The sequence below is a fragment of the Dasypus novemcinctus genome, chromosome 24 (genome assembly GCF_030445035.2).
Source record: "Dasypus novemcinctus isolate mDasNov1 chromosome 24, mDasNov1.1.hap2, whole genome shotgun sequence".
Classification (NCBI taxonomy): domain Eukaryota; kingdom Metazoa; phylum Chordata; class Mammalia; order Cingulata; family Dasypodidae; genus Dasypus; species Dasypus novemcinctus.
Genome location: NC_080696.1, coordinates 27597470 through 27613455, shown reverse-complemented (window position 1 = coordinate 27613455; position 15986 = coordinate 27597470). Strand labels below are relative to the sequence as shown.

General features: G+C 36.8%; 1 pseudogene; it reads right to left on the bottom strand.

Moving 5' to 3' along the window:
• Window positions 1-820: 820 nt before the first annotated feature.
• Window positions 821-14672, bottom strand: LOC105747553 (olfactory receptor 5D13-like; annotated as a pseudogene).
• Between the last annotated feature and the right edge of the window lie 1314 nt (window positions 14673-15986).

Below are 15986 nucleotides of genomic sequence, written 5' to 3'. Positions count from 1 at the left end.
TACCTTCCCACAGCATGGGGCTGGGCCCCTCTGACACAAAAGGTTTATTACCAAGTGCTTACTAGTGATACATTTAGAAGAAAGCCTTGTACAGCAGAGGGATACATTAAACACAAATGAGTTTTTAAGGCTAAGAGATTTCAAAGTGAGTCGGGAGCTCATTCCAGAGGATACACTTATGCATGTCTCAGGAGGATCATCCTGACTTCCACAGTAAACAAATGCCTCAAGAAGGGGGTGCTCCTGAGGGTGCTAGAGACATCTGGACACTCTAGGCACGGCACACATTCCCAGGAATTGGGTCCCTGTCAATGGGCCTTACCCAGAAATATATCTTAACCTATCTCCCCAATGTAACAGAGTCAGACTCTTTTATAATTTCCTTACACATGATTCTTCTGTCCCTTTTTTCTTTAAACCTACAATTAGCACTATACCCATTAAAATATGTCTGAGAGACTTAAATCTTCCATCTGTTCGTGCAAAAGCCTAAGTCTAGAGGCAATTTAAATGCCCTGAGACTTAATTGTTGCTTATGATTTTATAGATAATTTACAAAGCTTTAAACAGATATTGAGTAGATCAATCAACTGGACGTTTATTAGACAAATGTATTGTTTTGCTATTTAACATTGGAATTTGAATAATTAAAACTACTAGAAGACTTGGATATTTCTCCACATTTCTCTTGAAAATGAATAAGTAAATTTTACAAACTTTACATTTTGTGAGAGCATAATTTTTATTGATTCATTTCTGGGTGGTCTCCTTTGCATCTTTGTTCTTGAGACTGTAGATCAGAGGTTCAACATGGGGATGATCACTGTGAGCTTTTGGAGTTAGGAACACAGGAGAGAAAAACGATGGTTCCATGGAAGATAGTAATGGCAGTTAGGTGTGAAGCACATGTGGAAAAGGCTTTGTAGTGTCCCTTAGATGAGGTCATCTACATGATAGTGATAAAAATGAAAACATAGGAAGTAAAAATGATCATCAGGCTGCTTATTTCATTGAATATGGCTAACACTAAAATGATCATCTGGCTAATATAAGGGTCAGAGCAGGACACAGCAACAATTGCCGCATGCTCACAGATGACATTATTTATGATGTTATTTCTTCTGAAAGATAATTCCAAAAGAAAATAGGTAAGTATTAGGGAACACATTATACCCCAAGAATACGAGAACATGACCAACAAGCAACATAACTTCCGGGACATTACAACCGTGCAGAGCAGAGGGTTATAAACCGCCACAAACCAGTCATACACCATCACTGCCAACATGAATGTTTCCGTCACTGCACATAGGCATGCAAAGAAGAACTGCATGATGCACGCTGTGAAAGAGATGTTTCCATCTTCCACACCCAAGTTTTCTTAGAGCTTGGGTGTAACTACCGTGGGGTAATAAAAATCTAGAAAGGAAAAGTGGCTGAGGAAAAAGTACATGGGGGTGTGGAGTTTAGGGTTGATCCTGATGACAACAATCATGCCAAGGTTCCCCATAATGGACACTGTGTAGATGGTCAGGAAAATCAGGAAGAGGGGTACTCCAAAATATGATTATGATGGAAGTGATAAAAATAGTTGAAGCCATAATTGAAGCAAAACTTCTTCTTTTTTCCTAAAGTGGCAAATTAAGATGGGTAAGTGACAAACAATAAGATCTATAGGAGTACTGGACATGATGTATAAATTTCAGGCTGCAGCAAAAATACATTCTGCCATTCTGAATCAAGTTTTAAGCTTTTCCAAGCTTTGTCAGGCTAAAGATCCATCACTAACAGGACCGTAACATTCCTGGTGCCACTAGGACAAGAGCCTCAGGTATGAGCACTGTGTTCCCACTAACATGTGCAGTTGAATGGTACCATTGTGTGCATCTGATATGGTCCACAATCTTTCTCTTTAATGGGGGTCAAATCTGTACACATGTGGAGTTGATCCATACCAGAAGTATGTGGAAATCCTGGAAGCTCCAAGGAGTAGAGGTCAAATGAATGCCTGAATTCTCAGAGAAGATCCCCCTCTAGATTTCAGAAAAAAAGTAGAAATGGGAATCCCCAGATAATTTCTAAACCTGGTCACCCATCAAGCACATTCTTTTTTCTATGCTCACAGCCTTGTCCCTGTAACTTTAGGATCACAAAAATTAATCTCATCATATTCTTTCTATCTGTCACATTAGTCATTCACTGAAGCCCAGAGAAACTTGGATATCCTTCATCATCCATTTGATTATCTTAATATGAATCTGTATCTCACTCTTCCTGACACATCCTCTACCTCTTCTCATCCACTGGTACTATTCCACCAGGATGGATGCCATTTGAAAAAAGGGAAGAATTAATACATTAATACAGAACATCTTTGCCGTCCTCCCCAAGTGGCCAGCCGCCTCTCAACGCACCCAAGCCCCAGCTCCCCTGCCCCTACCCCTTCTCACCGCCCATCCTAACCCCTTACCCTTACCCTTTCCCCTCCCCCGCCCTGTTTATCTAAGGCCGCCAACATTCCATCGAGGCGCTGGACTGGTTAGCCAACGACGGGCAACGGGATCGGCCCGCCAGTCAACCTAAGGCAGGGACACGGCCTTTTGCTGCCGCGCTTCCCCATGATGGGTAAGACTGGCCACCTGTGTGGCATGGGCATTGCCCGGCTGGGCGCAATCCCGACCTAAGACAGGCACAGTCCCCCTCCTTCCTCAAATCAAGCTTTTCGGAGGAGCTTAATAAAAACAAAGGGGGAAATGTGGGAGGAAGGGCGCCCGGCTTGCCACAGTAGCAAACGGTGTGGCAAGAAGTGATACTGCCTCTGCCCACTGGGCCTAGATAAGGTGACCATGCCTGACTAGGCCTTTGCTGCTAACGGCTGGCCGACGCTGCCCTCCCCCTTTTTATCTCCCGCCTAGCCCAACATCCAGCCAGCTCTCACTCCCCCTTTCCCCTCCCCTATTCCAAACCTCTCAGCCAGCCCTCTGCCTAGCAACCGCTTACAATCACCTATCAGGAAGCAGTACCCGCCCGCACCTATCAAATCCCTCCACGCAGTCCCTAACCCTATAAAGCTGTGTCCCCTTCCGCAATAAACCGGACTTGCGTACAGACCTGGTCTCCGCGGCATTCTTCCTCCCCTCGCCGTGCGTCCTCCACGCCTGAGAGCCCCTCTGATGCTGTCTGCCGTAGCATCAGACGCCACTGCGGTCTAGTCTGACCCCTCCAAACCCCCCCGTCAGCATCGGGGTGCAAGCCGCCCCAGCCGCACATCTTCATTCCTATCTTCAACAAATGAAATGGATATTTGGCAGTTTGGCCAAAACATGGAGTTGTTTCCTTGAAAGACGACTGGCACTCAATATTTTCATTCTAAAGTGAAAATAAAATGATACATATATCAACTCAACTAGTAAGAGAAGTACTTGAGTGACTCATTTACTGAAGATTTCTTGACTAAGATTAATGAACTCCAGAAATGTCCTGCTTAATAGTCAATTAATATAAATAGAACTGAATATAATAGCAGAAGTGTGCTGGGTATTTCATTGCTTGTTTCAAATAAATGACTTTCTTTAAACAACTTATTTTAAAAGTCTAGGAATAACTGAGAAATGCAGACCTCAGAGTTGAATCCTGGCACCAAACCGTTACAAAATATACTGTTAAAGCTTTGGGCATGCATACCCTAGAGAAATTAATCAAAATATTCCCTTTGAGGCCGCAATTTAAGCAATTAAATAAAATGATGTCTCATGAAATATGTTGACTGTATATTATTTTTTCTAAAGCCCCGCAAAATTAAAAACCATCATTTCTCTTTTGAAAAAAAAACAAAGCCACACTGAATAAAGAAATGTGAAAGGGAAATTTAATCATAAATCAACAACCAGAGATAGTATTATCATTCCTTATTGTTTATATTTTTTCTCATAAAAGTATAGCTATGTTCTAGGTATCATTTAAGTTATTTTGTATATTTATCTTTCTTAATTAACAATATATAGTAAACTTCATTTCCCATTCATATACTTGGTTTCCTTAACAGAAAAAAATTGCATTTAAATTCTAAATATGAGCACTGTGCTTTCAGATGTGTATACTTATTATTAAATCTGAAAAAGAAATTGTCTATATGTGTCCTAAAGAAATAAAGGTTTATTGAACATATAATAAGTTTATGAATTCTGGTAACTCTAGTCATCATGATTTAACAGATTAACGTAAAAAATACTTGTGGCTACATACAAGTTTATTCCTAACTGGTACAATGTCCAAAAGGCATTTCAGATCACTGAACAGCTCTTCCCCATGCAGTGATATGGGGACTGAGTCTCCTTCCAATTTGTTGCACCATCATCACAGGCTTCTGGTGTTGAGTTTCTCTTCTGCAAGAGAAAATACAATTTAAGAACAATCACATAAATATGTATTCGGTGAAGGTAAACCCCACTGAGTAGGACCTCACATGGCATATAAGTGAAAACGCAGCCACGAGAAACAGTCATTAGATTCAAGAATATTGCACCTGAGGAACTAAAGAGAAAAAGAAATATGCAAATTAATTAAAATGAGGACTTTAAATAGGTATATGTAGATGCTGATTTCATGAAACAAGACAGTATGAACAAAGCCCTTCATTATTTGGAAAAGATATAAATGCAAGTCCTGTAAATGAATGATAGCATCATGAAAAATCAATAAGAGGATACATGATGGTAAAACGGAATGACAGGCTGTGCTCCTCCTCCAGAAACTTCAGAAATGTAGGCAGGCTTTCCTGGCATAAGGGAAGTGCCTGGACCATGGGGGCTAAAGGAGAGGGTGGCTGGAGGGGGTGGGGCAGATGGCTCAGGGTAGAGGGAAGCCAGAGAGCTGATCTTCCTGGCAGACTAGTGCCTAGCTGGCTCCGAGAGTGAGGAGAGCCCTCCCTGACAAGGAGGTGTCCAGCAGGCTCATGAGGGAAAGAAAATTACAGGGAAATCAGTTGTGAGGGCTGGGACTCAGCCGCCTCAGGGGGAGAGTGGAGCAGGGAGGGGGCAATCAGTGAACAGATAGGCTCCTAGTCGGCCTGGGGAAAAGAAGAGTCCCCAGTCAGTTGGATATCATGCCGGTGGCCAGTCGGCTTTCGAGGAGAGGGAAGCTATGGGTAACTGGGAGTGCTGGCTGGCACCCAGTTGGCTCAGTGGGTAACTGGAGCAGAGGGGAAATGACTGGGCAGTTGAACCAGCTCCCAGCAAGCTTCAGGGAAAAGGAAAACCTTGGTCCTGCACCTAAGCACTTCCTAGGAGAGTGGAGGAAGAGACCAGGCGGGTTGACAGGCACCCAGGCAGTCCCTGAGGCGAGAGGAGTTAAGGGAGTCAGCCTCTCTTGGTTGAGAGGCGAGAAGCACCTAGTCAGCCACCCCGGGAGAGAGGGAAGGGGGGAGGAGATCAGGGGGACTGTCACATACCCAGCTGACTCCTGGGGAGAAGGGGAGCCTTGGGGCAAGCAGGTTTAGGAAGGGTAGCATAGAGAGGATTTTTGTTTGTTTTTGCCCCTCTCTCTCCTTTCAGGTGCCTAAGTAGAGGCTGGCCATAGGGGTGACTGACTGGCTGACACTGCAGCTTGAGACTGTTGCTGGAGGCATGTTTATCTATTTATTTTTCTTGCTCTTTCCTCTTGTCTTTGCTTTCTTTCTTCCAACGTTTCCTCTTCTTTTTTTCCTTCTTCCTTTCTGCCTTCTCTTACTTTGTCTTCATTTTTCCTTCTCTTCTTGTTTGATGTTTTATTCTATTTTATCTTATTTTTTCTTTTTCTTTGTTTACCTTTGCCATTTTTATTCTTTTTAACTACTTTCCCCTTTCATTATTATATTTCTGTCTCTTTTTTGTTCTTTCTCCATTCTTCTTTTTCTTTTCCTCTTACTCTTTCTTTTTCCTTTTTTTGTGTATCTGATAATTTTTCAGTTGAATACATGCAACTAAAAAGATATAGAATAAGTGGAACCAAGTATTAAGAAAATCTTTCTTTAACACAAAACCATAAATTAGAAAGAGAAACAAACCAACAGAGAAACAACATCAAAATAAAAAGATGCCCAGATATCAGTAAAAAATTACAAGCCATACTGAAAAACAGGAAGTCATGGCCCAGTCTAATGAATAAACTAAAAAGCAAGAGGAAATGCACAATGTGTAACAACTAATCAAAGATGTCCAAACAAATATCCTTAATCAACGAAATAAATTGAAGGAAGAGATAAAGAATATCAAGAAGCTACTGGAGAAACAAGTATAGAAAGATGACAGATCTTATATTGATTAAGGTATAATGCAAGAAATTAGAAGTACCCTAGAAACACATAATAGCATATTTGAACAGGCAGAGGAAAGAATTAGCAATGTCAAAGATAAGACATCTGAAATTACACAGATAATAGAACAGATAGACAAAAAAAGGAAGATATCCAACAGGAACTTAGGGAATTGAATAACAACATAGAACACACAAACATATACATTATGGGCATCCAGGAGGAGAAAAGAAGGAAAAGGGGGCAGAGGGACTGTTTGAGAAATAATGGCTGAAAATTTCCCATCTCTTATGAGGGAAATGGTTGTCAAATCCAGAAACAGCAGCATACTTTAAGCACAATAAATCCTAGCAGAATTACTCCAAGACACATAGTTACCAAATTGTCAAACACTAAAGACAAAGACAGAATCCCCAAAGCAGCAAGAGAACAGAGACCAATCACATATAAGGAAAGCTCTATAAAATTAATGTTGACTTCCCATCTGAAACAATGGAGGTGAGAAGGTCTTGATGTGTCATAGTTAAGGTGCAGAAAGAAAGAAAGAAACAAACAAACAAAAATGCCACCCAAGAATTCTGTATGCAGTAAATTTATCTTTCAAAATCAAGTAGAGTTCAAACTATTTACAAATAAACAGATATTGAAGGTATTTGTCAGCAAGAGAGGTACCCTTCAAGAAATACTAAAAGGCGTTTCATAGGTTAAAGGACAAAATAGGAGAGAGAATTGGAGGAGAATTTAGAAAGGAAGATTGTTAGTAAGAATAACTAAAAGGATAAAAAGAGAAATAAAAATAAAATTTGACTTTTATAAGCCTAAAGAAAAAATGGCTATGATAAGTTCTGCCTGTAAAGTAATTTCATTGAATGTTAATGGATTAAATTCTCCAATGTCAAGACACAGATTGGCAGAATGGATAAGGAAATATGATCCATCTACATGGTGTCCAAGAGAAACACACCTTAGACCCACAGATAGGTTGCAAGTGAAAGTTTGGAAAAAGATTTTATACACAAAGAGTAATCTGAAAAGGGCAGGAGTAGCTAAACTAATATCACACAAAATAGAGTTTAAATGCAAAGCTGTGGTAAGTGACAAAGAAGGAAACTACATTTTAATAAAAGGGGGACTATGCCAAGAATAAATAATAATCATAAGTATTTATGCACCTAACCAGGGTTCCCCAAAATACATGAGGGAAATACTGACAAAAATAAGGGGAGAAATAGATGCCTCTATAATCATAGTGGAGGACTTTAATACACTATTATTACATTAGACAGAACATCTCAACAGAGGCACAATAAAGAAACAGAGATATCAAATACTATATTATAGGAACAAGACCTAATGGATATGTTCATAACGTTATACCAAAATACAGTAGGATATACATTCTTATTGTGTGCTCATTGATCATTCTCCAGGATAGATCACATTCTAGGTCATAGAACAAGTCTCAATGAATTTAGAAAGTTTGGAATTATACTAAGCATTTTTCTGATCACATTGGAATGGTTCTGGAAATTAACAAGTGACAAATAAAGAGAATAGGCACAAATGCATGGAAGTTAAACAACAGCTTCTTAATCAGTGGTTCAACGAGAAAATTGTCAGAGAAATCAGTAACTACCTGAAATCAAATGGAAATGAGAACACAACATATCAAAATTTATGGAATGCAGCTAAAGCAGAGCTGAGAAGGAAATTTATGGCCATAAATGCCTACATTATAAAAGAAAAAAGAGCTAAAATCAAAGACCTAATTGCTTATCAACAGGAACTAGAAAAAGAACAATGAACTAATCCCAAAGCAAGCAGAAAGAAGAAAATAACAAAGTTAGAACAGAATTAAATGAAATTGAGAACTTAAAAAAAATACAATTATCAAAACAAAATGTTGGTTATTTGAGAGGATTGATAAAATTGACAAAACCCTTAGCAAGACTAACAAAGAAAAAAAGAAAAAAAGATGCAAATAAATAAAACCAGAAATGAAAGAGGTGTTATCACCTCTGATCCCACAGAAATATAGCCTATCATAAGAGGATACTTTGAAAAATTGTATGCCAAAAAGATGGACAATTTAGATGAACTTAAATTCTTAGAAACACAAGAGCAAACTACACTGATGGAAGAAGAAATTGAAGAATTCAACAGACAAATCACAAACAGTGGGATTGCTTTAGTCACCAAAAACCTCCCATCCAAGAAAAGCACAGGACCGATGACTTCACAGGTGAATTCTACCAATTATTCCAAAAGGAACTAATACCAATCCTACTCAAAATCTTCCAAAAAAATGAAGAGGAGAGCGCATTATCTAACTCATTCTGTGATGCCAATATTGCAATAATATCAAAGTCAAATACAGATGCCAAAAGAAAACTACAGACCAATTACTCTAATGAAATTAAATACAAAACTTTGCAACCAAATTGTTGCTAATCAAATCAAACACATAAATCAAATTATACACCATGATCAAGTGCGTTGTATCACAGGTATGCAAGGTTGATTCAACATAAGAAAATTAATCTGTGTAATCCACCATATTAACAGATCAAAGGGAAAAATCACATGATCATCTCTATCAATGAAGAAAAGCTATTTGACAAAATAGAGTATCTTTTCTTGAAAAAAGCATTTTGAAAGATAGGAACAAAAGTAAATTTCCTCAACTTGATAAAGGGCATGTATGAAAAACTCACAACTAACATCATACTCCATGGGGAAATGCTAAAGGCTTTCCCTCTAAGATCTGAATGAAGACAAGGATGCCCACTGTCACCACTCTTACTTAACATTGTATTAGAAATACTTGCTTAAGCACTTAGGCAGAAAAGAAATAGAAGGCATCCAAATTGGAAAGGAGCAAGTAAAAATTTAACTATATGCAGAAGAGAAGTTCCTATATGTAGAAATTTCCAAAAAAAAGTTTACAATAAAGCTTCTAGAGCTGATAAACAAGTTCAGTAAAGTGGCAGGATATGCAAAAATCATTAGTGTTTCTGAACAATAATGAACAATCTTAGAAGGAAATTGAGAAAAAAAGTCCATTTACAATTACAACTAAAAGAATAAAATAGGAATAAATTTAACTGAGGGTGTAAAGGCCTTATACACAGAAAACTGAACACCATTGCTAAAAGAAATCAAAGAAGACCTACATAAATGGAAGAATATTCCATGTTGTGGATTGGAAGCCTAAATATCAATTAGATGTCTATCCTATCCAAACCAATTTACATATTCACTATAATCCAATAAGAACTAGCAAAGCAAGTTATCAAAATTATTTGTAAGTGTAAGGGGCCCTGAATAACCCAAAACATCTTGGGAAAGAAAAATACAATTGGAAGAATTACTCTGCCTGTCTTTAAAGCATCCTACAAAGCTACATTGGTCAAAACTGCATGATTTTGGCACAAGGATAGACATACTGAACAATGAAACCAAATTAAGAATTCAGATATATATCTTCACATGTGTGGTCAATTGATATTTGACAAGGTCACAAAACCCCCTTAACTAGGAGAATTGTCTCTTCACCAAATGGTGTGGGGAGAACTGGCTATCCACATCTAAAAGAATGAGAGGATCACCATCTCATGCCCTATGTCAAAATTAACTAACCATGTCTCAAAGACCTAAATATAAGAGCCAAAACCATAAAGTTCCCAGAAGATAATGTTGGGAAACATCTACAAGATCTTATAGTAGAAAACGGTTTCATAACCATTACACTCAAAGCATGAGAAATGAAAGGAAAAATAGATAAATTGTATATCCTTAAAATTAAAAAAAAAACAAAACCTGTTGTGCTTCAAAGGAATCAAGAAAGTAAAAAGTCAGTCTACTCAATGGGAACAAGGGTGCGAGAACCACTTATTTGACAAGTGTCTAACATCCAGCATATGTAAAGAAATCTTAAGTCTCAATAATAAAATAACAAACAACATATTTTTAAAAATGGGCAAGAGAATGGAAAAGAACTTTTCCAAAGAGGAAATAAAAATAGCTAAAAGCACATGGAAAGAGGTGCAATATCTACAGTTATTAAGGAAATGCAAATCAAAACTACACTGAGGTAACCTCGTATACATATTAGACTAGCTGCTATTTAAAAAATAGAAAACTACAAGTGCTAGAGATGATGTAGAAGAATAGGAACACTCCTACACTGTTAGTTGAAGGTAGAATTGTGCAGCAACTCTGGAAGGTGATTTGAAAGTTCCTCAGGAAGCTAAGTATAGTATTGCCATATGAATGTACTCAGTTGTAAGAATATACCTGTATCATTTTGGCATTATTTATGAATTCCAAAAATAGGGATTATGTTTGTAAACTGTTCTGTTCCCCTGGGCATATTAGATTGCATTAGATTCAGAGATTTCACTTGTACTTGATTAAATTAAGATTGGAGTTTTGATTTGACCACATCAGTAGGATGTTGAGAACCTGCCCTCTTGATAGATGGGGACTTACAGAGAAATGAGAAGGCAGAAGAGAGAGTTAATGTCTTGGATGCTAGAAAACCTGGAAGTAAATACACAGGAGAAGAGCACAGAGGAATATAGAAGACTACATAGACACGGCAGAAGCTCTGGGAAGAGAGAGAACCTGATAGCCAAAAGCTATAGCTGAGCCCAGAGAGAAACAAGCCCCAGAAGAGAGATGAGAGTTATCCTAGCATACAGATGAGATTGGAGAAGTTGGGACCACAGAGCCTTAAGAGGAAGAGGAAGGTTGAACACTTGCAGACACTGGCAGCCATCTTGCTCCAACACATGGCAACAGACTTTGGTGAGGGAAGTAACTTAAGCTTTATGGCCTTGTGACTGTAAGCTTCTACCCCAAATAATGAAACTATATCATTGTCTGTGTGGGTTTTGTGCCAGCAAAGTGCTGCCACCTTAGATCCTTTACAATCAGATGCTTTACCCTATATTAATAAGATAATTGTTCCCAACTCCATTTCTCAAACACCTTTAATGCCCTGTTTATTGCACAGATCTCAACAAGGGGATCCAGAGGCCATGCAATTATTATCAGCTTTTCTGGTTATGTTATGACCAAATCCATCAGATGCTAATAATCCTCAGGGAGATGTTGAGTTCCATCTTGAACTAATACCTTTTAAGTTATTGAAAGATTTAAAACAGGTAAAAGTACTAAATAAAGTCCTTGTTAGTGAAATCAGGCTTGTAAGAAAACTCTCTGTTAAAGTGTTAACTAAGATAAGGAAATTATTCTGGCAGCAACTCTGCAAACCCCCTGCTGTCTACATGACAATGTAGCTGTGGGCTAGTGGGACTTAATAGAGCTAAGACACTGAAAAAAGAGAAAAAACATGGCAACATCGGTGTTCTGTTTTCTTTCCATGCTAATTCTGATTTAATCAAGATATTTAATCAAGATAATAAAATTAGTACAAAATTTTTATCAAGGTTTAAGAAGGAATTTTCAGTTTTAAATCAATAGTTTACTCCTGAACTTCAAGTCTCAGTATAGACTTACAGCGTAATAATGCAAAAATTGTGTTAATGGTCTGTCTAAACTTATAAATAAGAGCTTAACTACATTTTTGTTGCTCAAGTTATTTTAACTGATTGCTGATAACTAATAAAAATGTTTCCAAGTACAAGCTTGCATGTTACAGGCAACACAGATTCCAGAAGAAATCTTAAAAAGTGAAATCTAAGATGTGATATAACAGAGGACTTAAAAACAGCTATACCAAGAAAGTAAGAATTATGAGTTAATTATAAACTGTATGTTTCTGTTAATGTGTTGCAATTGTTTTGTGTCTGTCTGTTCATTCAATGTCAGTGTATATTTTGATACTTCTGGATGGTAATATAAATTAATAAAAATCTTAAAAAAGGCTCTATTCAAATGACCAAAAATTAAATAAGTGCTTATATTAATACTTAAGTTTAAATATTAATAAAATCTCTACAATGATAAAAATTGTAAGTCTTGATTAACAAAATTACTATGTCTTTTTATAAAAAGTTGTTCTTGCCTAGATTGAAATGAATAGAGTTTTTTCTAAAAAGTGTGTTTTGTCCTAAAGTAAGATGGCTAATTTTCATAAGCTCTTGGAACTGAAATGCATGTAGCAAGTTGTAGAAAGTATTGTGGTAACTTTAAGTAAGGAAATGTGTTCTGTGAAAGTATAATTTGTCTTAAAATAATATAATTATAGTCTATATGGTTATAAATAATTATAAGAAATTTAACAAAGCATTGTTTAAATTAGTGTTTAAATGGCTAATTCCAAAAAGTCATTATTAAACAAACCTGAATTTATAATAATAATAATAGTAATAAAAGGTAATTTTATAACAGGAAAACTTGGCAGCAGAAAGCCTCCCCTGACAACTTGCTTCCAGGAGACTGTTTCTGATATTGCATGCTACTAAGTATTTGAAGTAAAGAAAAGTTAATTATTTTAACAAGCTTGTTTAGTGTTGATGGTATTATATGTTGTAAGAAGTTTGCCTGATAACTTAGTATGTGGGCTATATGGAATGTGTTTTTATTATTAAGGAATTAGGAGATGATTTTGTCCTAAGATAAAATGATTAATTATTGGGAAAGAGTAGAGTGTGGAACAAAACCTAGGTGAATACTGAAAGTGTAGAAGATTCGTGGAAAAGAAATTTTTATGATTAAAGTTAAATAAAATTTGATGAGTCTATAAAATTTTAAAAGGTTTAATATCAAGTAGTATACTAATGCAAAGTAAAAATTTTGTTCCTTCTCAAAGTCTCTCAAGTCATTAGTCTGCTTTAGTAAAAGTTTTTATCCTTAATAATCAGTTAACAAAAAAGGTCTGTTTTATCAAAATAGCTGCTTGTGCTTTAACCTCATCATTTCCTCGGAGTTCCAAGAAGGAAAGGTCTTATCTCTTTTAAAGGAACATAATGTTCAAACCTGTTTTCTCAAAATCAAATCCTGAAAAGTAGACTTTTATTCCAAACTAATTACAAGAGATTTGTTCTTTTACCTTGAAAGAAAAATTAAAGTAATAAGTTCATTTAAGTTGAGTGGAAGGTGTTTAAGTGTTATAAAATTAACAAGAATTTTTTCTTTAACTCTCTGTTAATTAAAGTTGTATGAGTAAAAGGTTTCTATGAATGCTTAAGAGTGTATAAAGTTACCAATGTTTCAGCATAATATTAGAGAATTACAATGTGGTTAATTATAGTTTTAATTATTATAAAAGAGTATGTGTCATAGAAACAACATCTTATCATAGATTAAAATAACAACACTGTAGTATGCAGCAATCCCAAACACTGCTAGTTTGTTGCAAGAAGTTAATGTCCAGCTGTGTTGCTATCACTTTGTTTTAAAACTTGCTAAGACTTTCTTTTTTTTTTTTTTTGGTTTGTTTTTTTTTTTAATTTTTAATTTTTTATTGACTTTGTAATAATATTACATTAAAAATATATATGTGAGGTCCCATTCAACCCCACCCCCCCACCCCCCTCTCCCCCCCCCAACAACACTCGTTCCCATCATCATGACACATCCATTGGATTTGGTAAGTACATCTTTGGGCACCTCTGCACCTCATATACATTGGTTCACATCATGGCCCATACTCTCCTCTATTCCATCATGTAGGCCCTGTGAGGATTTACAATGTCCGGTGATTACCTCTGAAGCACCATCCAGGGCAGCTCCATGGCTAAGACAAGTCAAGCCAGCTGCATTCCTCTATCTGTGGAAAACCCAACAATGGACTTTTGCAGTGCTTTTCAGGGCTATGTGCATAGCCCAACCATCAATGCACAGAGCTTTCAGCCATCATTAAGGTTTTACAAATGTTTCAAGAGCCCTTGAATATTGTCTCTGACTCCAAATATGTGTGTTTAACTGTAGGTCATATTGAAACAGTTCATGTTTTTATTACTGATGAATTGTCTCAACTTTTTGCTGACCTTCAAGCCCTCATTCGGCAAAGAAGCCGGCCCATATATATTACTCATATCCAGTCTCATTCTTCCCTTCCTGGTCCTCTAGCTACCCAAAATGCAAGAGCTGATTTATTAGTAGGATGTTTGCAAGATGCCAGTAAATATCATGCACTGACTCATATTAATACTAAGGAACTTAGACATAAATTTCCTCAATTAACAAAACATCAAGCTCAAGAAATTACTCACACCTGTCCCACCTGTGGACCCTTAACTACAGTGCCTTTTCAGACTGGGACTAATCCCAGAGGCCTGGCTCCTAATCAACTGTGGCAGATGGATGTTACTCACATACCATCATTTAATAAATTACGATATGTCCATGTCTGTATTGATACTTTCATTTTTTGTGGGCTACTGCACAAAGTGGTGAATGTTTTCATCATGTTCGTTCCCATTTGTGGTCTGCTTTTGTGGTGATGGGATGCCCCTTGAATATTAAAACTGATAATGGTCCTTCTTACACCAGAAGTCTTTTGCTTCTTTTTGTTCTACATATGCTATTGAGCATGTTATTGGTATTTCTTATAATCCTACAGGTCAAGCTATAGTTGAATGCAGCCATCATACCCTAAAAACTATGCTTTTAAAACAAAAAGGGGGAGATGATGGTATTATAACACCAAAAGATCAATTGGCAAAAGCTTTATTTACTTTAAATTTTCTTAATGTTTTGTAATTCATTGACACCTGTGGAATGTCACTTTGGAAAATGTCAAACCTCTATAGTGGATGCAGGAAATGAAGATCAACCAATATTCTGGAAAGATATTTTAAGCAATGAATGGAAAAAGGCAGGATCAAAGTATGGGAGTGAGGCTATGCTCTTGTCATTTCAGAAAATGGAGAACAAATTTGGTTACCTGCGAAGAGGATTAAACCTCAGAATGAAGAGATGGGGTCTCCTACAACTTCTGATGATGGTGATCATAAGTAATGAGGAAGCTGCAGGTAATTACACTTATTGGGCCTATATACCTAGCCCCGTGTTACTTAGAGTGTTAACCTGAAAGATCTATTCTTTCCTATTTATCTGTATAAGACCCATATATTCCCTGGACCAATTGATGATTGGTTACCAATTAAACCCCATGAGGAAGGACAAAGAATCTATAATCTTGTATTACCATTTGATTATTGACCCTTATGCATTGGTAACAATCCTTGCTGTATGTATGTTAAAAATCAGACCATGATTATCTTCAAAAATACTAATATTAAGTCTATTGTGATGTTATTTCCCTCTTACAATTTTATAATGACCAAAAATCCTACTTATGATTGTCTGCAAAAAGACAGTAGGGATACAGAAGAATGGCAAGAGTGCCATATAGGAAGAGGAGCTGTCATTTTTAATGATTCCTATGGAATAGTGTGGGAAAGTGCCCCTATGGGGAGCCCCACTAAATATAATGGCAGATTTATTTGGTATGGGTTAAATAGTAAAGGACAGCAAGTTAGTATTGTGCAATATCCCTTTCATGAGCCCCTTGAATTGGATGAAAAAATAATTTTTACTAAAAATAATAGTGTTTGAAAATATAAAGGGAAATGGATCCCTTCTCCATGGTGTAACATTATATCTATACATAAACAGAAGAATTTGTGGAAAGTTTTTCTAGGAATAGCTCCTCCTATAGAATGGATTGGGAATAATAGTAAGAATGGTCAATATCTGCATTTAGATCAAATTAATCATT